Source organism: Saccopteryx bilineata, chromosome 3 (genome assembly GCF_036850765.1).
Source record: "Saccopteryx bilineata isolate mSacBil1 chromosome 3, mSacBil1_pri_phased_curated, whole genome shotgun sequence".
Lineage (NCBI taxonomy): Eukaryota > Metazoa > Chordata > Mammalia > Chiroptera > Emballonuridae > Saccopteryx > Saccopteryx bilineata.
The window spans coordinates 51,615,138-51,639,490 of record NC_089492.1 but is presented as its reverse complement, the minus strand read 5'-3'; positions in this window follow the sequence as shown (position 1 = coordinate 51,639,490).

Sequence of the window (24,353 nt, the reverse complement as noted above, 5' to 3'; positions counted from 1 at the left end):
AGAGTAAATGTATACTAAAAATTCATATTTATTTAAATGTATATAATACATTTACTACACTACCACCACAAATCAAAAGGTATCTATATTTTTCCACTTGACAAAATTTTCTGGAAAGTTATACTTCTAAAATTAAAATTGTCATGCATGCACTATTATAGCCCCAATAATATTTATAAAATATTATTGCTTTCTAGCCCCGATGCAAGAAGTACTTAATAAAGAGTTTAATATTGATAAAAATAAAATCAAATACTTACAAATTATATTTATACTATATATATATGTATATTTATTAAATCAATGAGCTTTTACAACCATTTTGACTGACACTTATTTCAAATTAACACCAACTGAATGATGTGAAACACTACAGAAGTTGTGATGGACCAATTAGGTGAGAATAACTGCGTTGTTTAGCAAGTTTTTAAAACGTCCGGGGTTCTCCGTGGCAGACGGCACACTCCGTGATGAACCCAGGATGAAGTTTATTTGATGACGCCAATCACCCAGTTGATAATTTGGTCTCTTCAAACAAAATTATACTTAATAATTATTTACCGCAATTATTTAAAAATTGCATTTTTTGTAAAATTTGGCACTGATATCTAGCATTGCATTTAAATGGCCCAAGGTGAAAAAGTTAAAGTCATGTCAAGACATTTTCAAATTGCCCCCCTTAACTATTGAATTGCCCCCCTGTGGGGTGTGGGCCCCACGTTGGGAAACACTGTAAAGAGTTAACAACCCTGATTTTTTTTTCCTTTGTGTATTTTTCTGAAGCTGGAAACGGTGAGGCAGTCAGACAGACTCCTGCATGCGCCCGACAGGGATCCACCCAGCAAGCCCACCAGGGGGGCGACGCCCTGCCCATCCAGGGCGTCGCTCTGCCGCAATCAGAGCCATTCTAGCACCCAAGGCAGAGGCCACAGAGCCATCCTCAGCGCCCAGGCAAACTCTGCTTCAATGGAGCCCCGGCTGCAGGAGGGGAAGAGAGAGACAGAGAGGAAAGAGAGGGGGAGGGGTGGAGAAGAAGATGGGCACCTCTCCCGTGTACCCTGGCCGGGAATTGAACCCGGACTCCCTCATGCTGGGTGGACACTCTACCACTGAGCCAACTGGCCAGGGCCAAGAACCCTGATGTTTTATGAAGATTATAAAGTCTATAATTATTGAAAACCACTGATCTATATGTGTATTTTTATGCCAGTATCATGCTGTTTTGATTACTATCATCTTGTAGTATAGTTTAATATCAGGTGTTGTGATTCCTCTTTGTTCTTCTTTCTCAAGATTGCTATTGCTATTTTGGTGTTTTGTGGTACATATAAATGTTTGGGATATTTGTTTTAGTTCTGTGAAATATGACATTGGTATCTTGATAGAAATTGCATTGAATCTATAGATTGTTTTGGGTAGTAAAGACATTTTCCTATCCATGAATGTTGAGTGAGAGTAGTAGAGGGATTGAGCAAAGAACGACCAAAAAAAAAAAGAGAGAGAGAGAGAGAGAGACTGAGAGAGAGAGAAAACTCATGGACATAAACAACAATGTGATTGATCATTGCCAGAAGCAGAAGTACAGAGGAGAGGAGATGGAAGTGGGTATAGGAGGATAAAATGTGACAAATGTAGACTTTAATGGGTGGGATGAACCCACAACACAGTGTATAGATGTGTTGTGGATTTGTGTACCTGAAACCTATTTAATTTTGCTAACTAGTGTCTCCTCAATAAATTCAATAAAAAATACATATGGTAGCTGAATGAATAAGAAAACAATAGCCATATATATTCTATTTACAAGAGATTGAAAGCCACACAGACTGAAGGTAAAAAGATTTTGAAAATATTTCATGTATACGGAAATTTAAGAAAGCTATAGTAGCAACACTTATATCAGATAAAATAGACTTTAAAACTGGACTATAACCTGACCAGGCAGTGGCACAGTGGATAGAGCATTAGACGGGGATGTGTAGGACCCAGGTTCGAGACCCTGAGGTCACCAGCTTGAGCGCGGGCTTATCTGATTTGAGCAAGGCTCACCAGCTTGGACCCAAGGTTGCTGGCTTGAGCAAGGGGTTACTTGGTCTGCTGAAGGCCCACGGTTGAGGCACATATAAGAAAGCAATCAATGAACAACTAAGGTGTCACAACAAAAAACTGATGATTGATGGTTCTCATCTCTCTCTGTTCCTGTCTGTCTGTCCCTATCTATCCCTCTCTCTGACTCTCTCTGTCTCTGAAAAAAAAAACCCAAAAAACTGGACTATAATAAGAAACAAAGAAGAACATTCAAATGATAAAGTGAATATAACCCTACATTGGGTTATGTACCTAAATTTATAAAACAAATATTGATTGATATTAAGGAATACATTGACAGAAATACAGTGATAGTAAGGAACTTTAAACCCCATTGACACCAATAGATAGAGCTTCGAAACTGAAAATTAATACAGAAAGAGAAGCTAAACAAGATGGATTTAATTCTTAATTTTTTTAGTATTTCACCCCAAAGCAGCAGAATAGAAAGCCTTTTTAAGTGTACATAGAACATCTTCCAGGTTAGACAATATTTTAGGCTACAAAACAAGTCTCAATAAATTTAAGATAATTAAAATCATATCAAATATTCCCTTTGACCACAGTGTTATAAAACTAGAAATCAATTACAAGAAAAAATACAACAGAAAAACACACATACACGTGGAGGCTAAATAACATGTTTCTAAACAATAAATGATTTAACAATGAGATCAAGAAAAAAATAAAAAGTTATCTTGAGACAAATAAAAATAAAAACCCAAAACCCAAAATTTCTGGGATACACTGAAAATACTCCTAAAAGGAAAGTTCATAGCAATAAAGGCCTACCTCCTGAAACAAGAAAAATTTCACATAAACCATCTAAACTTACACCTAAAGGAATTAGAAAAAGAAAAACAATCCCAAAGTGAGGAGGAGGAAGAAAATAATAAAGAGCAGAGAGGGAAGAAAACAATGTAAAATATTTTTAAAAATCAATGGAGTCCCAGGCTGGTTGGTTTAGTGAATAAAGCATCAGCCTGGCACATGGATGTCTCAGATTTGATTCCCAGTCAAGGCACACAAGAAAAGCAGTCATCATTTTCTCTCCCTCTACTTCTCCCCCTTCACTCACTCTTTCTTTCCCGCAGCCAGTGGCTTGATTGGTTCACACATCAGTCCCCGGTCTGAGGATAGCTCAGTTGGTCAGAGCTTCAGCCTCAGGAGCTAAAAATAGCTTGGTTATTTGAGCATCTTGGTCAGGGCATATGCAGGAGTTTATCTCACTACCTCCCCTCTACTCACTTAAAAAAAAAATCAATGGAAATAAGAGCTGGTTCTTTGAAAAGATGAACAAAATTGACAAACTTTTAATCAGAAAATAAAGAGGACTCAAATTTAAAAAAATAGAAATAAAAAAGTGAGAAGTGACAGCATAGAAATATAAAGAATTTTAAGAAGATACTATGAATAATTATATGCCATCAAACTGGGCAATCTGGAAGAAGTGGATAAGTTACTAGAAACATACACAATTTTAAGATTTAAACAAGAAGAAAGAAAAAACCAGAACAAACTGATTATAACCAATTAAATCAAATTAATAATAAAAAACCTCCCAACGAATAAAGACTTGGACTAGATAAATTCTTCGCATTATACCAAACATTCAAAATAATTAATACCTATCCTTCTTAAGCTACAGTGGTACCTTGAGATACAAATTTAATTTGTACTGTAACCGAGATCATAAGTCAGTCAATTCGTATATCAAATTGCTGATACTGGACCCATGTGCTAATGTGCCAACTAGTGGCAGCTTCCTGAATCATGACTCGTATCTCAGAATTTTGCTTGGATCGCGAACAAAAATACGGACAGAGTCGTACCTGGTATCTTAAAAAATTCATATGTTTGTCTCTTCGTATCTCAAGGTACCACTGTATTTCAAAATTTTCAACAGGAGGGCTGACTCCTAAGCTCATATTTATGAGGCCGGCATTATCCTGATTTCAAAACCAGACAAAGACATTACAAAAAATATTATAAACCAATATCCCTGATGAACATAGATGAAAAAATCCTCAACATAATAATACCAAACCAAATTCAGAAATACATTAAAAAGTACATATACCATGATGATGTGGCATTTATTCTAGGGTTGCAAAATTAATTCAACATCTTCAAATAAAATAACAATACACAATATAAGCAAAATAAGGGCTAAAATCATATAATCATATCAATATATCATATTTCCCCCATGTATAAGATGCACTTTTTTTTTCAAAAATTTGGGGTCTATAAACTGTGTCTTATACAGTGATTGTAGATTTTTTTACTTGCATTTCCCATTTTTTCATGCTTGTTTTTGAGCTCATTGTTGAAGACAGTGATTTGTCATCAGACACAGATGAGGACAAGCTAATAGATGGAAGTTTTGACAGTGATAAAGAGTTGTATGAATTTTATGATGAATGAAACTTGAGTTCAATACTTTAGTTAATCCTTTTTTTTTTCAAATTTCGGGCCCCCAAATTAAGATTAGTCTATATATGGAATCATCTTATACATGGAGAAATATGGTATTTGTTAAAATATTTGACAAAATGTAGCATCTACTTATGATAAAAAAAAAATAACTCTGAACAAAGTGGGGCTAGAAGGAACATACCTCAACATAATAAAGGCTATCTATGACAAGCACATAGGTAACATAAACTCAAATATAAAAAGCTGAAAACTTTTTTTAAAGCTAAGAAACAAGAATGTCCACTCTTATAACTTTTATTCAACATAGTATTGGAAATCCTAGCCCCAGTAATCAGACTGGAAAAAATAAAAAAGGCATTCTATTAGAAAGGTAGAAGCAAAACTCATTATTTGCAACTAGCATGATATTGGTTATAAAGAACCCTAAAGATTTCACCAAAATACAACTAGAACTAATAAATAAATTCCATAAAGTAGCAGGATACAATATAAATATTCAGAATAGATTGAATTTTTATACTCCAACAATGTACTATCAAAAACAGAAATTAAGCAGACAATTCCATATACCATTGCATTAAAAAAAAATAGGAATAAATTTAACGAAGGATGTAAAAGACCTGTTCTCAGAAAATTATAAGACATGGTAAAAATTAATGTAAGATGATATAATTAAGTGGAAGCATATAACATGCTCATGGGAAGGTTAACATCATTAAAATGTTCATACTGCTCTGGTTAGGTTACTCAGTTAGTTAGAGCACTGTCTTGATATGCCAAGGTTACAGGTTCAATCCTTCATCAGAACACATACAAGAATCAACCAATGAATACATCAATAAAGTAGAACAACAATTTTTTTGTTTATCTCTCTCCCTTCCTCTCTCTAAAATTAAATATAAAAATTTCAATAAAAGATAAATGTCCATACTACCTAAAGCAATCTCTAGATGCAATGTAATTCCTATTAAAATACCTATGATATTTTTCACAGAAATAATAAAAATGATCAAAATCTTTGATGGAACCCCCCAAATCCTGAATAGCCACAGCAATCTTGAGGAAAAAGAAAAAGTTGTAGGTATCCTGCTACCTGATATGAAACTACACTTCAAGGCTATATTAATCAAGACAGCATGGAACTGGCATAAAAACAGGCACATAATCAATGGAACAGAATGAAGAGCTGACAAAACCCCACATTTATATAGTCAATTAATATGTGACAAAAGAGGCAAGGACATACAATGAGATAAAGATAATGTATTCAATAAATGATGTTGGAAAAAATGGACATACAAGAAAAAAATGAAAATGAAACTAGACCATATTCTCACATCATATACAAGAATAAACTCAAAATGGATTAAAGATTTAAATGTAAGACTCAAAACATAAAACATCAGAACACATAAGTGATACAATCTCTGACATTTCTCTTAGCAATAATTTTTTTCTGATATGTCTCCTTGTGTAAGAAAAAAATAAACAAATAGGACCACATCAAACTAAAAATTTTTGCACAGCAAAAGAAACCATCAACAAAATAAATAGACAGCTTATTAAATTGAGAAATATAGTCACCAATGATACATTTCATAAGAGTTTAACACCCCAAATTTATAAAGATCTTATAAATCAACACCTGCCTCCTCCCCAAAAGTAAAATAGGCCAATTTAAAAAATGGGCAAAACATCTGAATAGATAGTTCTCCAGACAGAAAATATAGATGGCCATTAAACTTTAGAAAGTTGTTCAAAGTCACTAATCATCAAAGAAATGCAAATTAAAGCCACAATGAGTTATCACCGCACACTGTCAGAAAGGCTCTCATTAATAAATCAAGAAACAATAAGTATAGGTGAAGATGTGGAGAAAAGGGAAGCTTTGTGCACTGCTGATGGGGATACAGCTTGATGCAGCCACTATGGAAAACAGTATGGAGGCCCCTCAAAATATTAAACATAAAACTACATTATGACCTGGCAATTCCAATTCTGGGTATATATTCAAAGTAAATCAAAACAGTAAACTTGCCTAGCTAGGCAGTGGTGCAGTGGATAGAATGTCAGACTGGAAAGCAGAGGACCCCGGTTCAAAACTGTGTGGTCGCCAGCTACAGCGCAGGCTTATCCAGCTCGAGTGTGGGCTCACCAGCTTGAGCACATGGTCACTGGCTTGAGCGTGGGAACGCTGACTTGAGCCCAGACGTCTTGGCTTGAAGCCCAAGGTCACTGGCTTGAGCCCAAAGTCGCTGGCTTGAGCCCAAAGTCGCTGGCTTGAGCCCAAGGTCACTGACTTGAGCAAGGGTTCACTCACTCTGCTGTAGCACCCCCCACCCCGCAAACCATATATGAGAAATCAATCAATGAACAACTAAAAGCTGCAACAAAGAATTGATGCTTCTCATCTCTTTCCATTCCTGCCTGTCTGTTCCTATCTGTCCCTCTTTCTGACTTTCTCTCTGTCTCTGTCACACACACACACACACACACACACACAAAGAGAAAAAATACAGTAATCTTAAAAAATATATTAAACCCTATGTACATTGCAGCATTATTTACAATAGCCAAGATATAAAAGAAATCCATAATCTATTAATAGACTGTTAAATAAAGAAGATGTGTTACATATGTATACTGGAACACTACTGAACTATAAAAAATGAAATCTTATTATTTATGATGATGTGGATGGACCTAGAGGTCATTATGCTACATTAAATATGTCCAATAAAGAAAAAAACCATATGATTTCACTTATATGTGGAATCTAAAGAACAAAACAAACAAAACAGAAACATACTTATAGATACAGAGAACAAACTGATGTTTACCAGATGAGAAGGGAAATGGGAGTTTGGGTAAAAAAGTTTAATAGATTAAGAAGTACAAATTGGTAGTTACAAAATAGTCATAAGATGCAAAATACAGCATAGGAAATATAGTTCATAATATTTTAATAACTATATGGAGTATCAGGTGGGTACCTAAATTACTGGGTATTGGGGGGATCACTTTGCAAATTATATAATTGTCTAACCACTATGCTGTATACCTAAAACTAATATAAAATAATATTAAGTATTAACTGTAATTAAAAATTAAGATTTAAAAAATATAAACAAAAATATATAAATAAAATTGGTTAGAAAGAGAGTGATCACAGCTAGTATTGCCTCAATTCCCCCTACATCAGTTCCTTTTCACCCTCATTATAAAAAAAAAACAAAAAACACAAAAAAACCCACACACAAATCTCTTGAAATTACCCTGATTTCTATTGTTAAAAATGAGTTTTCTAAGTTGGTTCTATTTCTGGGCTAATGCTACAGAAAACAGGCCTTTTCCTAGTCTTTGTTGCTATTTTTAGGAGACCAATAAATCACTCTCTTGTCTTTCTCAGTTTGGAACCAAATGAGGGATAACCACAGTTATTAGATAAGGGATATAAAAGTCACCTTCATTCCAGAGAAGAGTTGGAATTGGAAGACATGCCATAAATGGTGAAGTCATGAGGCTGTTCAGGTTATGAAAGACTCCCGGCTCAGTGGCACAGGTAGAAAAGGACAAGCTACTGTTAAAAGCTTATCATGGGAAAGAGCAGAGAAAGCAGCTTCCAGAGGCCTGACTGATTTCAAAACAGCTAAGTTATGTTCTTTCATCTACTCACCAATTACATGTCTTCCTTTCGGGAGAAAAATGAAAGATTTTCTTGTTTATTTTTTTTCCTGGGAAATTCCCTCTTTTCTATAGAAATACAAGGAGTAAGCAAGCATTTCTTCCTAAGAAGGTCATACTCATCTTTATTTTCTCCATAGACCCTGGCAAAGTTTCTTGTACTTAGCAGGTGCTCAAGAAAAGATTTGTCTAATAAGTATAAATAGCCCTTATTGTCATCATTTCAGTATGGAGAATGCACACTTAAATATTGAGAATCCCAGTTTTAAAACATTAGTATGGTTTTAATTTCCAACATATTAAAATCAGGCAAAAAAAAAAATTCATGCTTCATATTACCCATGTGACTCTAAGGACCATAGAGAAATTCTGAATATCCAATCATCTAAAACTCCATGGTTTTAAGCTTAATTCACCTCTGGAGAGTCAAGTACATGGTGGATGTGTCAACACATGTCCTGTGTACTCTTCACCATGGATCCAGGTAGAAAAAAAATTACATGAAACAGCAGATCCTTAGATGCTTTCTATTCATGTCTTCTGCTCTTCCCTTCATGTTTCCTTCTTTCAAACTTTTTTAGTCCCTCGGACTATTGATTCTATCTCCTAACCCAACTCATTTTAGGAATCCAGAAAATATACATATCATTGACTTGTATTTATTTCTATTTTGATTCTTAGTAAAATCAGCCCCAGAACTATAATACCACTCTTACAGGCTATCATTACTTTGCTAGAGATATTAGGTGTCAAATGTTTGTTGAATAAATGAATGAACAAACGAATGAATTATGTGAAGTAGAATATCCATGGTGCTATGCAGCAGCAGACTTATATTCTGAATAATTTACCAATTGAACAACCTTAAGTTACTATGTTCTTCTTACCTAGAAAGTGATAGTAATAAACTATCTTTCAGAATGATTATAAAGAGATTATGAGATTATTTATATTCAAATAATTATAAACAATAAACCTCTATAAAAATGTTATTAACCTGGCAAATGATTCAAAAATCTTTCTGAATATAAAAATTAAGACTCCTTATTGGATTTGTTCAACAGCAAATTAAGGAGTGTGACTAGGGCCAACTATTGGTTTTTGGAAGGAAATTATGCTTAAACTGAAGTCTGTGTGACTTAAAGGAAGAATTAAATTCAGAAAGTCTAATATCACAATATAGAGCTATATCTGGCAATGTCTGGCTAGATCTGTATATGGGATAACTTGGTAAATGTTAAATCAAAATCCATACAGATTTTCTGGACTAGAATTCAAAGGATTTTTGTTAAGTCCAAGGTTTTCATTCTTGGACACAAAACATTTTCTTAGTAACATAATCATGCATGGAAAAGCAATCTTATTTTTCTGAGAAAATCTTTTTGGATAAATCTTCTGTTTGTTATTAAAAGCCTAAGTTGACTAAATGATCTAAATAATTATCTCCTAAGAATTTTTTTTCCAAACTGCTTTCCTTTAAATGTGCTTTCATGTATCATAGAGTCTTCAGACAAAAATTAGTTTTGCCCAAAAAATACATTATCGTGAAGTAAATCAGTATAAAAAATTGTGAGTTTTGGTGTTGCCAACATATCTCAGCAATTCTAGGCTTTTGCTACTTAATTAAACTTAATTTTATCTTAAACTCCATAAAATCTCAAGCACATTTTACATATAAAAAGAGTTGCCTATTGGCAAGGATCAAAATTAATGTTCTGTAAGCAGTGGTGGGATCCAAATAATTTAACAACCGAGTCTCTTTCTTAATGACCACTTTAAGAATTAAAAAATTATATACTGAAATGTAGCTTATTATTTCATGCATTTAACACTTAAATAAGAACAATAAAAGAAGTACATAAAACTAGATTGTGTTGCCTGACCTGTGGTGGCACAGTGGATAAAGTGTTGACCTGGAATGCTCAGGTCACTGGTTCAAAACCCTGGGCTTGCCTGGTCAAGGAACACATGGGAGTTGATGCTTCCTGTTCCACCCATTTCACTCTCTCTCTATCTAAAATGAATAAATTTTAAAAATCTAAAAAAAAAAACCTATGCTATAAGAAAGAGTTCTAAAATATTAGTAAAAAATATTAAATAAAACTGACAAAAATAAAACTATTATTTAAGATATTTCCATATTGCTTCTTTTTTTTTTTTTTTTTTTTTTCATTTTTCCGAAGCTGGAAACAGGGAGAGACAGTCAGACAGACTCCCGCATGCGCCCGACCGGGATCCACCCGGCACGCCCACCAGGGGCAATGCTCTGCCCACCAGGGGGCGATGCTCTGCTTATCCTGGGCGTCGCCATGTTGCGACCAGAGCCACTCCAGCGCCTGGGGCAGAGGCCACAGAGCCATCCCCCACGCCCGGGCCATCTTTGCTCCAATGGAGCCTTGGCTGCCGGAGGGGAAGAGAGAGACAGAGAGGAAAGCGCGGCGGAGGGGTGGAGAAGCAAATGGGCGCTTCTCCTGTGTGCCCTGGCCGGGAATCGAACCCAGGTCCTCCGCACGCTAGGCTGACACTCTACCGCTGAGCCAACCGGCCAGGGCCATATTGCTTCTTGATTGGCATCCTCACTTGCAATTTTCTTCGCTTTTATCTTAGCACCATCAGCTATAGGAGTAGAATCCCATTCCTTTAGAATGTGAATTTTTGATTTCCACATTGAGCTGCTGTCCAGGTGCCCACCTTAGAAAGAACCCTGATAACAAGTGCCATTTTAACAATTGGTTGACCGAACTCAACAAAAATTAGGTATTGGTTCTGCCTAACCAGTGCAAACAGACTGAATCTCACCACTGTCTTAAGATACAAAGTTAATAAGCATATGGGTGTGAGAATGTAGTTTTTTTTTTTATATATATAATTTTATTTTTTTAATGGGGTGACATCAATAAATCAGGATACATATATTCAAAGATAACAAGTCCAGGTTATCTTGTCGTTCAATTATGTTGCATACCCACCACCCAAAGTCAGATTGTCCTCTGTCACCTTCTATCTTGTTTTCTTTGTGCCCCTCCCCACCCCCTATCCCTCTCCCATTCCCCCCTCCCCCCCGTAAACACCACACTCTTGTCAATGTCTCTTAGTTTCAGTATTATGTCCCACCTACGTATGGAATAATACAGTTCCTGGTTTTTTCTGATTTACTTATTTCGCTTCGTATCATGTTATCAAGATCCCACCATTTTGCTGTAAATGTTCCGATGTCATCATTTCTTATGGCTGAGTAGTATTCCATAGTGTATATGTGCCACATCTTCTTTATCCAGTCATATATTGATGGGCTTTTTGGTTATTTCCATGTCCTGGCCACTGTGAACAATGCTGCAATAAACATGGGGCTGCATGTGTCTTTACGTATCAATGTTTCTGAGTTTTGGGGATATATACCCAGTAGAGGGATTGCTGGGTCATAAGGTAGTTCTATTTGCAGTTTTTTGAGGAACCACCATACTTTCTTCCATAATGGTTGTACTACTTTACATTCCCACCAACAGTGTATGAGGGTTCCTTTTTCTCCACAGCCTCTCCAACATTTGCTATTACCTGACTTGCTAATAACAGCTAATCGAACAGGTGTGAGGTGGTATCTCATTGCCGTTTTGATTTGCATTTCTCTAATAGCTAAAGAAGATGAGCATCTTTTCATATATCTGTTGGCCATTTGTATTTCTTCCTGGGAGAAGTGTCTATTCATATCCTCTTCCCATTTTTTTATTGGATTGTTTGTTTGTTTGTTGTTGAGTTTTATGAGTTCTTTGTATATTTTGGATATTAGGCCCTTATCTGAGCTGTTGTTTGAAAATATCATTTCCCATTTAGTTGGCTTTCTGTTTATTTTGTTATCAGTTTCCCTTGCTGAGCAAAAACTTCTTAGTCTGATGTAGTCCCATTCATTAATTTTTGCCTTCACTTCTCTTGCCATTGGAGTCAAATTCATAAAATGCTCTTTAAAACCCAGGTCCATGAGTTGAGTACCTATGTCTTCTTCTATGTACTTAATTGTTTCAGGTCTTATGTTTAGATCTTTGATCCATTTTGAGTTAATTTTTGTACAGGGGGAGAGACTGTAGTCCAGTTTCATTCTTTTGCATGTGGCTTTCCAGTTTTCCCAGCACCATTTATTGAAGAGGCTTTCTTTTCTCCATTGTGTGTTGTTGGCCCCTTTATCAAAAATTATTTGACTATATATATGTGGTTTTATTTCTGGACTTTCTATTCTGTTCCATTGGTCTGAGTGTCTATTTTTCTGCTAATACCATGCTGTTTTGATTGTCGTGGCCCTATAATAGAGTTTGAAGTCAGGTATTGTTATGCCCCCAGCTTCATTCTTTTTCTTTAGGATTGCTTTGGCTATTCGGGGTTTTTTATAGTTCCATATAAATCTGATGATTTTTTGCTCTATTTCTTTAAAAAACGTCATTGGAAGTTTGATGGGAATTGCATTAAATTTGTATATTGCTTTGGGTAATATAGCCATCTTGATTATATTTATTCTTCCTAGCCAAGAACAAGGTATATTCTTCCATCTCATTATATCTTTTTCGATTTCCCTTAACAATGGTTTATAGTTTTCATTATATAAGTCCTTTACATTCTTTGTTATATTTATTCCTAAGTATTTTATTTTTTTTGTTGCAATCGTGAAGGGGATTATTCTTTTGAGTTCCTTCTCAGTTGTTTCATTGTTGGCATATAGAAAGGCTATTGACTTCTGAATGTTAATTTTGTATCCTGCGACCTTACTGTATTGGCTTATTGTTTCTAGTAGTCTTTTTGTGGATTCTTTGGGGTTTTCGATGTATAGGATCATATCATCTGCAAAAAGTGATACCTTTACTTCTTCTTTTCCGATATGGATGCCTTTTATTTCTTTGTCTTGTCTGATTGCTGTGGCGAGAACCTCTAGTACCACATTAAATAAGAGTGGAGAGAGTGGACAACCCTGTCTTGTTTTTGATTTAAGGGGGAAAGCCTTCAGTTTAGTGCCATTTAATATGATGTTAGCTGATGGTTTATCATATATGGCCTTTATCATGTTGAGATATTTTCCTTCTATACCCATTTTGTTGAGAGTCTTAAACATAAAATTGTGTTGTATTTTATCGAAAGCCTTTTCTGCATTTATTGATAAGATCATGTGGTTTTTGTTCTTTGTTTTGTTGATATGGTGTATTACGTTAACCGTTTTACGTATGTTGAACCATCCTTGAGATTCTGGGATGAATCCCACTTGATCATGATGTATTATTTTTTTAATATGTTGTTGTATTCGATTTGCTAGTATTTTGTTTAGTATTTTAGCATCTGTATTCATTAGAGATATTGGTCTGTAGTTTTCTTTTTTTGTGCCATCCTTGCCTGGTTTTGGGATGAGGGTTATGTTGGCCTCATAAAATGTGTTTGGAAGTATTGCTTCTTCTTCAATTTTTTGGAAGACTTTGAGTAGAATAGGAACCAAGTCTTCTTTGAATGTTTGATAAAATTCGCTGGTATAGCCGTCAGGGCCTGGACTTTTATTTTTGGGGAGGTTTTTAATGGTTTTTTCTATTTCTTCTCTACTGATAGGTCTGTTTAGGCTTTCTGCTTCTTCTTGACTCAGTCTAGGAAGGTTGTATTTTTCTAGGAATTTATCCATTTCTTCTAGGTTGTTGAATTTAGTGGCATAAAGTTTTTCATAGTATTCTACAATAATTCTTTGTATATCTACAGTGTCCGTGGTGATTTCTCCTCTTTCATTTTGGATTTTGTTTATATGAGTTCTTTCTCTTTTTTCCTTGGTAAGTCTTGCCAAGGGTTTGTCAATTTTGTTGATCTTTTCAAAGAACCAGCTCCTTGTTCTATTAATTTTTTCTATGGTTTTTCTGTTCTCTAATTCATTTATTTCTGCTCTGATTTTTATTATCTCCTTTCTTCGGCTGGTTTTGGGTTGTCTTTGTTCTTCTTTTTCTAGTTCCTTAAGGTGGGAAGTTAAGTGGTTCACTTGGGCTCTCTCTTGTTTGTTCATATATGCCTGAAGCGATATGAACTTCCCTCTTATCACTGCTTTTGCTGCATCCCATAGATTCTGATATGTCGTATTGTCATTTTCATTAGTCTGTATATATCTTTTGATCTCTGCACTTATTTCTTCTTTGACCCATTCATTTTTTAAAAGTATGTTGTTTAGTTTCCACATTTTTGTGGGATTTTTTCCTCTTTTTTGCAGTTGAATTCTAGTTTCAAGGCTTTATGATCAGAAAATATGCTTGGTACAACTTCAATTTTTCTGAATTTGCTGATGTTGTTTTTGTGGCCCAACATATGGTCAATTCTTGAGAATGATCCATGTACACTGGAGAAAAATGTATACTCAGTCACTTTGGGATGAAATGTCCTGTAGATGTCTATCATATCCAGGTGCTCTAGTGTTTTGTTTAAGGCCACTATGTCTTTGTTGATTCTCTGTTTGGATGACCGATCTAGAGCCGTCAGCGGTGTATTGAGGTCTCCAAGTATGATTGTATTTTTGTCAGTTTTTGTTTTAAGATCGATAAGTAGCTGTCTTATATATTTTGGTGCTCCTTGGTTTGGTGCATATATATTAAGAATTGTTATGTCTTCTTGATTCAGTGTCCCCTTAGCCATTATGAAATGGCCATTTTTGTCTCTGAGTACTTTTCCTGTCTTGTAGTCAGCATTATCCGATATGAGTATTGCTACACCTGCTTTTTTTTGGATGTTATTTGCTTGGAGTATGGTTTTCCAGCCTTTCACTTTGAATTTGTTTTTATCCTTGTTACTTAGATGAGTTTCCTGTAGGCAGCATACAGTTGGATTTTCTTTTTTAATCCATTCTGCTACTCTGTGCCTTTTTATTGGTGAGTTTAATCCGTTTACATTTAGTGTAATTATTGATACTTGTGAGTTCCCTATTGTCATTTTATATCTTGCTTTCTGTTAGTTTCGTGTCTTGTTTGATCCTTCTCTTTCGTTTTTCTATCTTTTGTTTTTATTTGGTTGTATTCCATACATCTTTCCTCTGTTGCTATCTTTTTTATCTCATGTGCTTCTGTGGTGGTTTTTTCAATGGTGGTTACCTTTGAGTAATGAAAAGGGTCCCTACCCTGTTCATTGTAGCGAACTATTTTGTGAGTACTTTTGCACTCCATCGTCGTTTGCTACTGTTAATCTCCGTCTTCTCCCCCTCTTTCTTTTTGTTGTTGTCACAGTTTAAATTTGGTTTTATTGTGTTCTTCTTGGAGCTTTTACTTGTGGCTCTGTTTTTTTTTTGTTCTTTGTATCTGATTGGAGAACCCCCTTTAGTATTTCCTGGAGTGGGGGTTTTCTGATGATAAATTCCCTCATATTTTCTGTATCTGTGAATGTTTTTATTTCTCCTTCGTATTTGAAGGATAGCTTTGATTGGTATAGTATTCGTGGCTGAAAGTTCCTCTCTTTCAGGACTTTAAATATTGGGGTCCACTCTCTTCTAGCTTGTAGAGTTTCTGCTGAGAAATCTGATGATAATCTAATGGGCCTTCCTTTATATGTTGTATTCTTCTTTTCCCTGGCTGCCTTGAGAATTTTTTCTTTGCTGTTGGTTTGTGTCAATTTCATTATGATATGCCTTGGAGTAAGTTTGTTGGGGTTAAGAAAACTTGGAGTTCTGTTTGCTTCTTGAACTTGAGGCTTTAGTTCTTTCCACAGGCTTGGGAAGTTCTCATCTATTATTTGTTTGAGTATGTTCTCCATTCCATTTTCTCTCTCTTCTCCCTCTGATATACCTATTATTCTTATGTTATTCTTTTTGATGGAGTCAGATAATTCTTGTAGGGCTATCTCATTTTTTTTAATTTTTGAGTCTCTTTCTTCTTCTCTCTGTTGTGCCTCAAGTTGCTTGTCTTCTATTTCACTAATCCTCTCTTCTATCTGACCTGTTCTATTAGCTAAGCTTGTTACTTCGTTTTTCAGCTCGTGAATTGAGTTTTTCATCTCTGTTTGATTTGTTTTTATAGTTTCAATTTCCTTGGACATATATTCTTTGTGTTTATTGAGTTGTTTTCTGAGCTCCCTATATTGCCTTTCTGTGTTTTCTTGTATATCTCGGAGGATTTTTAGGATTTCTATCTTGAATTCTCTGTCATTTAGCTCCAAGGTTTCCAATATATTCAATTTTTTCTCCATAGATTTTTCCTCATCTAGCTGTGTTACCTCTCTTTCTTTTGTATCCATGATATTCGATTTTCTCTTCCTTAATGGCATCTGAGGGTGGTTTTGTTGATAGTATTAATGAGATTTAATAAAGAATAAAAAGTTAAAAAAAATAAAAAATAAATAAAAAATCAAAAAGAGTTGTTTTTTTTAAAAAAAATTAATAATGAAATAAAAAAAAATAAAATAAAATAAAAATTTTTAAGAAAAGGAAATTATTCCCCCCTCCTTTTTTCCTCTCCTCTCCTCTCCCCTCTTTCTTGAGAAAATCTTGTGGTGGACTGTGAGTTATATCAAACAATGCCTGTGATGGAGGGCCTGAATTGGGGAAAAGTAATAAAGGGGCAAAAAAGAAAAAGAGAAAAAAAAAAAAAAAAAAAAAAAGAAAAAAGAAAAAAAAAAAGAAAGATCGTATGGACCCACAAAAAGCAAATAAGGAAAAAATTTGTGTCAAGAATAAAATGATTTGCTTTTAGGTGTTGGTTGTCTAAGAGTTATGATGAGAGGAATAAGAGGAAAACGGAAAAATGGGGGGACAAATTAAAAACTTACTATTGTATTTAGTGGAACAAGAACTAGATAATATGGAGAGCCAGGGATGGGAGCACTGCTAGTGAGTTAAAAAGGTGAAGTAAAAACCCCCCAAATGCCACAAACATAGGTTTGAGTCCCAGATAAGATAATTTGTTTGTTATTGAGGTTTGAATGAGAGGAGATGTAAAGGAGAAAGGAAGAAACTAATATAGAGGGAGAAAAGAAAGAGAGAGAGAGAAAAAAAGAGGGAACCACTAAAAGAAGAAAAAAGAAAGGAGAGAGAGAGAGAGTTAAGGATTTTGGAGTGCAACCCTCATAGAGAGAAAGGAAGAGAAGAGAAAAGATAATGGGAGATGTAACACTTATGGGTAGTGTAGTTCAAGGAGAGGAGAGAGTAAGACCAGTAGAGAGTTAATCGGCCAAATTGGAGGAAGAAAAAAAAAGTCTCAAGAATGAAGATAAGAGAAACAAACGAACAAATATAATAAAATGGGATAGGTTATAAAGTCTGCAGATTATTCTTGATTTTGAGAGGTTATCTTCTTGCTTTTTCTTTTCTCTCCCTCTTCCTGGTCGGTGACTCTGTACCCCAGGTTCTGCCCCTTTGGCACGCTCAGGTAGAGGCTTGCAGTTGATAAGTCTCTATGGCAATGTCATGTATTGTGCTTTAGTCTTGTGGGAGTCGAGGCTCATTAGCATTTATAGGCTCCAACAGTGAGAGAGTCCGTGTTCCTGGAGCCTTTCTCCTAGTCTTTCCTTCCTCAATTAGTAGCCTGATAATCCAGCTATGGGGTTGCTGCTGCCTCTGCCTGGATAGTAAGAGGCTCAAAGAGCTGGCAACTCCCCACTCTATTTCCACTCAGCACAGGGCTCTGGGTAAGGCTCAGTCAGTCAGAGCTGCTAGCATAATCAGGCGGGCTTTCCGCCCACTCAAAGACCACTGGCTCTGCCACTCTGTCCGGTAACACAAGCGGGCGCCCACTTCTGGGGGGCGCTTGGAGGAAACTCTCACTCACTGTCTGCGACCAGGATATCCGGCCAGCAGTCTCACGCTCTGAGTGAAACCCCCAACCGCAGGGAAAAGTTGCAGCGTTGGAATTGAGTCTCGCTCCGTCCCCGTGTGCGGCTTTTGCAAGGCGCTGGGGCGGCCCGAGATTCCGCTTTGGCCCACACAAAGGCCCCTGACTCTGCCCCTCTCTGCGATAACACGGGCGCGCACTGCGGAGGCACTCGGAGGAATCGCTCACTCCTTATCTGCGCGCGCACACCAGGATATGAGGCCGGCCGCGGTTCCCTCTGAGTGAAACCCTCACCAGCACGGAAAATCTCCACCGTTGGAAGTAGTTCTCACTCCCTCCCGTGTGCGGCTTTCCCAGGGCGCTGGGGCTGCCCAGAGACTCTGTCCTCGGCCCACAGAAAGGCCTCTGACCCTGCCTCTCCGTGGGGCAACACGGGCACGCACTCTCGGGGCCTAGGAAGAAATTCTCGCCCAGTAACTGCGCACCGACCAGGAGACCGGGTAAAATGGCCGCTCCGCTTGTCTTTCTTTGTTTGGGTTTGGCGCGAGTGTTAGCTTGTATTGCCCGGGTTGCCACAGGATCAGATTTTCCTCGGCTTGGATCTGTGTGCCACAGCCTGGTTCGGCCATTTGTGCCGCGGCGGCCTGGATCTATTCACCCCCTTTGCCCGCCTCAGTTTCTATATTCACAGTTACCAGAGAAAGCCGCCCTGTTTAGGTTAGTGAGGAAGGCGGAGCATTTCTTACTCCCTTTTTCCTTCGGGGTTTGGTTATATATTTAGCCAATTTTTCACTCAATCATACCTTTGGGTGTATTGCTAAGCATCTGGAAGCTCCAAGTATAGGTTTTTCTGTTTCTGGTTGAAGATCTTGTTGAGTTTTGGGGGAGATTTATCGGTATCGCTTCCTACCCTGCCATTACTCTGACGTCATCCGAGAATGTAGTTTTGTGACTAGTCCATGGAAAATCATAAGCAGTTATCTCTAATCCTAAGGTATTTAAATATGTATTTATACTTCCAGAAAGGACTTACTTAGTTTCCATGACACTCTGTGGTCCTGGCTCTCCCACCTCTGCAGGCTTTTATGGATTCAATTCAGTTTGTAAGAACAGAATGTTTCACAGAGACTGAGAGAAAGAGCAGCTCCTAAGATTCTTCTGCTATTTTATTCTACTGTGCCCATTGTTTTTTACTGCTCTGTTTTTCCAGTGGAACACAGCTCAGCAATCTGAACCTATGGTTACTGAACAAACTTTCTTTGACATTTCTTGTCAAAAGAAAGTTATTATACAACTTCTTTTCACCTTAAAGATTCTGAGAAGTATATGTTCACTCACAGCTCTTTCGTAAAGCACTATATCTCTAATTTCACACAGCTTGGTTTCTGCCCCACAACTCTGGTTCTGCATGGCATTTCACAGGCTGAAAGGAACTGAGATATCATCAAGTAACTCCTATTCTAACAAAGAGGAAAATTAAGGCCTGAGTGGGGCTATTTCTTTACACACAGTGGATGTGTGTGATCAGTACCTGAATGTCCTCATGCTCCTTCTGGACAGTCCGTCACCTTCTTAGCTTCTCTACACATTACTGTTTATCCCTTTCTTGGTTTCCTCTGCACTCCACGCCGCTGGAGCTCCCATCTCGTAAATCCCAGTTTTGTGCTCCTCTTCTGCACCTTCTCTGTGGGTCTTTCTCTCAAGGCTGCTGCTCTATGTCTTACTATCCCCTTATGACTTTATCATATCTGTCAGCTCTTTTTTGGATGGATCCCAAAACTCCACTTGGGGCTTTGACCCAGTCTTTACATTTTAATTTGAAATATTACTATTTCTGACTCAGTCTCTTCTACTCCTCAAAACCATCTCCCAGACAAACTTCCTATTTCTGTCATAGTTACCGTAATTGTCCCAGTCACTAAGGCTTGAAATCTTTATGGCAGCTTTGACCAGGCTGTTGTTTCTCCACAGCCAGTTATCAAGACCTGTCCTTTCATTGTGTAACCTAAAATCCTTTTTTATTTGCCAACTTTATGTACTTCAAATTTTCATTTTCTGTTTGTTTTCTCATCCTTAAGTTTCTCTTCTCCCCGCCCCCACTATATTTTACAGCCATTGCCAAGTCAGTCTTCTTCACCAGTTCAGAGTAACAACAATTATTCCTTTTGAACAGTCCTTTATTTTGAGGTACATATATCTTAATTCAGTTCATCTTAACAAAAAAATTATGAGGTAGATACTATTATTTTGATCCCCATTTTATAGGTAGAAAATTAAGTCTAATAGAGAATAAACAACTAGCTAAGTTTACATAAGCACTAATTGACAAAGCTGAGATTCAAAACAAGTCACCTGTCTCTGAAACTCATGAGCTTGAATTTCACACCAGAGTGGCCTGGATTCTTGGGTCATGATGTAGACGTCTAGGTGTGTGTACCTTCTAGATTTCAGTTTTTCCCCATAATCTCACTATGCCTTTCCATTCAGTAGAAGGGTGTGGACAAGTCCTACCGGGGATGAGGACGACAGAGATGCCAAGACCCGACTCCGGAGACCAGGTTCAGTTATGCAGATCCGCTTTATTAAAGAAGTAAGCAAGCTTATATAGATGGGTTCAGCCAATAGGATGTTATGGTAGGGCAAATGGCCAAAAAAGGTCTGAGGGCTGCCCGGCTGGCACTGAGTCATTTCTGCACAGCAAGCAAGCTTCCTTCCTGAGTGTGCCCAGGAGGGTTCCAGGAGCTGGAGTATTCTCACAGCATTGTGTCAGCCACAGCCACTAGGTAAATGCTCTGTGCTCTACCTACATCTCTCCCTTCTCTTTTAATTAAGGCCTGTTGAACTTGCTTGATGATTGCTTTTTGCTGTTGTAGCTTCAGAATGCTATGCATTATGCAATGAAACCCTAGTAGAACTAAAAAAACTATAAAACCTATTATATTATATGCTAATAGATTAGCTGGATTAAACAATGAGGCAAGCTTCTGTAATGTTTGACTAGTTAGGAAATGGAACAGGGGTCTTAAATAGGGGATTCCTCCTAGGGGTCAGGATGCCATTTCCCTCCCATTGTGTTACAGAGACCTTCCAGTTGTCATTAAACACAGTTCCATTTTGATTGAAAAAAATGAATGTAGGCCCACGCATGCCCCCTTCCCACAAAGGTCCCAGCATCCAAACACAGAATGGATGGCTCACCATGGACTGCATACTGCATATGGTTGTATTCCATCTCTCAGCTTCCAATGCCTAACTCTGAGGTTGATGGTCTGCTCATCTGGGCCAGAGGCAATGCAGCAGTCTCTCCAGAGAATTCCTTCTCTTGGGAGTGTTCTTAGATTTTCGTCATACAGAAACAGGCAAAGAGGCAACCCTGGGAAGGCAAGCTTAGTGGGGTGGGCCCAGCTGTTGGTAGCTAAGGGGAGGAGGGCTTGTAGGCCAAGTACTGAGCCTTGGTTGGTAGTACTGTTTTCAGCAAAGTCCCCCGTAGTATGATTTCAAAGGAGGATTCACCCCTCCGAGGGACAGTGTTATTAAACTCAAGTAGCATTGGGTCACTGAGGTTATGCCATATAGTGCCGTTCCACTGTTGGGATTCCTGGCTGCTATTGTCACAAGGAAGACTAAGGGAGCAGTTTTTGGAACATACTGCTAGAAACTGTGGGCTATTAACTTCAATAGGCATAATTATGCCAAGGTGGGGAACAGCTGCCTAGATGCGAGGATCTCCTCATGCCTGGGAGTTTGCTGTGATAATGGCACACATGAGGAGGAACAGAGTGCCTGGACCTGGGGTCCATCAGGGGCTAACCTTTGAGCCTGTTTAGCTAGTGCCTTCATATCTCCCCAGGTTATGTTATGAGCATGTTGGTTACGAGGTCTCCAGCTGGAGTGCTGAGGACCTCCTCCAGGTGGCTGTTCAAGGCTGAGGCTGGCCATCTCCTGAACCGGAGGGTTTGCAGGTGTTGGAGGCATCGTCAGTGGGGTCTTCTTGGGACACCAGGAGTGGCCATACATTCCTCCCTGGGATTCAAATTGGATGCGGGCTATTTTCTGGAAAAACACAAGCATAACCTCTCCTTTGTGTTAGAAGAGGATGTGGTCCCTGCCACTGAGCTGTGGTTGGGTCCTTCCAGCGTAGCAATGGTAAAGGAGTTTGGTGGCTATGAAGGCCTCCCCAATGTTTGTAGGCTGGTGTTATACTATCAGAATCAAAAGTTAAATAATTGAGAGTAAATACAGCACTGAGGAGCACTTCTCTGGGTGATGCCCAGAGCATACCCCCCTTTTTGAATTTGAAGCTTAATGTCTTTGTGGCACCGTTCTACAATGGCTTGTCCTTGGGGATTATAAGGAATGCCAAGGCGGTGTGTGATTTGCCATTGGGAACAAAAGGCTTTAAATTGGCTGCTGGTATAACAGGGCCCATTGTAAGTTTTAATTTCCCAAAGTACACCAAGGCAAAGCATAGTCTGTTGAAGGGCACAAACTGCATGTGTAGTTTTTTCTCCTGCTAGGGTTGTGGCCGAGACAGCTCTGGAGAAGATGTCTACTGCTACATGTACGTAGCGGAGTTTGCCAAATTTGGGACATGAGTGACATCTGTTTGACACACAGCATTAGGCTGTAAGCCTCAAAGGTTGACACCCTGTGGTTGTAGGGGGCCTAAGGATAGTAAGGGCCTATGCTGTTTATATACGCAAACAAGGTGTTTGCAGGTTGCATGAGTGAGATGGGGCAAGAAAGACTTGAGAGAATGGGCAGACATATGAAACCAGGCATGAAATTGTCTGGCTTGCTCAATAGGGGAGACTGTTAAAACTAGATGATCAACTTGTGTGTTGCCTGCCATTGGGGGTTCAGACAAGCCAGCATGGGAGTGAAGATGCTGAATATACCAAGGGTGTTGACGCTCCTCTAATAGTTCTTTAAGCTGGCTGAGAGCCCTATCTAGTAATGTCTGCTTGGGCCAGAAGGTGGAATGGGCAAGACCTTTAACTGTTTGTATGGCATAGGCACTATCCAAGAAGATATTGAGAGGAGCCTATTGCCAGAGGCACAGGGCATAATGGATGGAAAGTCCAATGGCATTCTGGGTGGGGCTGTTTTTCATGCCTTGCGGCAGGACTGTCTATTGATACCGCTGTGTTGGAAGGGCATGGTTGGTGGAAGGCACTGTAAAAGCAGAATAAGGCTTGTCTTCCAATGGACATGGACTGCCCGCAGCACTGCAGAGGGATGTGGCAAGCCTGGCTGCATAATGCCCACCTTTGCCATATGCTCACTAATTGCCCCCAAATCGTGGAGGAGCCTCTACCCTCCGGATACCCTCCTCTGCATCACAAAAACAGGCGAACTATGAGGACTGGTGGAGTGCCCAACATGTTTGGTTTCCAGCTGTTGCTGCACTAGCCTGTGCAACCCTCCCAATCTAGGAGCTTTCAATGGCCACTGCTCAACCCACATTGATTGGTCAGCATCCCAAGTGAGCCCAACTGGCTCCTGGGGCTTAAGCTGGGCAGTGGCTTTTAGGATTGAGGGGACTGGCTAGTAGCTGGGGAGGGCAAGGGATGAAGATCGGGCAGGGTTTGCAGAAACAGGGACCTCCACTTCTTCCGCTTCTTCGGGAGGTGGAGCCAACGGCGCAGCCACCAACCTGGCTGGCGTCTCTGCACACTCAGCCACGAGCCCACCAAACCCAGTGGCCCAACCACCCTCCTCCTCCAAAGAGGGTGGCAAACAGGGGGCAGGCCCCTCCCCCTCGAAAGAGGAGCAGCCTGCAGGATCCCAGGAACCAGCGGAGGGTCCCCAGCAGGAGCACCGGCCTTCAGGCATGCACCCCCAACAGGGCAGGAGTGAGGCCAAGAGGGAAGGCCTGCCCCCCATGCACCCAGGTGGAACAAAAGTGTCAGAGAGCCCAGGCCCAAGCATCCAGGTCCCAGAGAGGTGCGTTCCCAAGCCACGGACTGAAACCAGAGAGGATTTCCCAGTAAGTACAGAGGTTCTTTTTAATAACTTTCTTTTTACTAACTTTAACTTGCCTACTCTGCAATAGAGCATGCAGGGCTCGTGCCTGCGGGGCTCAGGAGTTGGGGGGGGAGGTTTCCCATTGCAGAGGGTCACTCAGCCATCCCTTAAATGCCAATTAGGTCCCTGTTCAAGGCGCCAGTTGTGGACAAGTCCTGCGGGGGTGGGTGAGGACTACGGAGACACAAAGACCCAACTCTGGGGACCAGGTTCAGTGATGCAGATCTGCTTTATTCAGGAAGTAAGCTAGCTTATATACACAGGTTCAGCCTATAGGGTGTTACAATGTGTCCTTAATAGCCAATGGCTGAAAAGATCAGGGAGCTGTGTGGTTGGCACTGAGTCACTTCTTTATTGTGG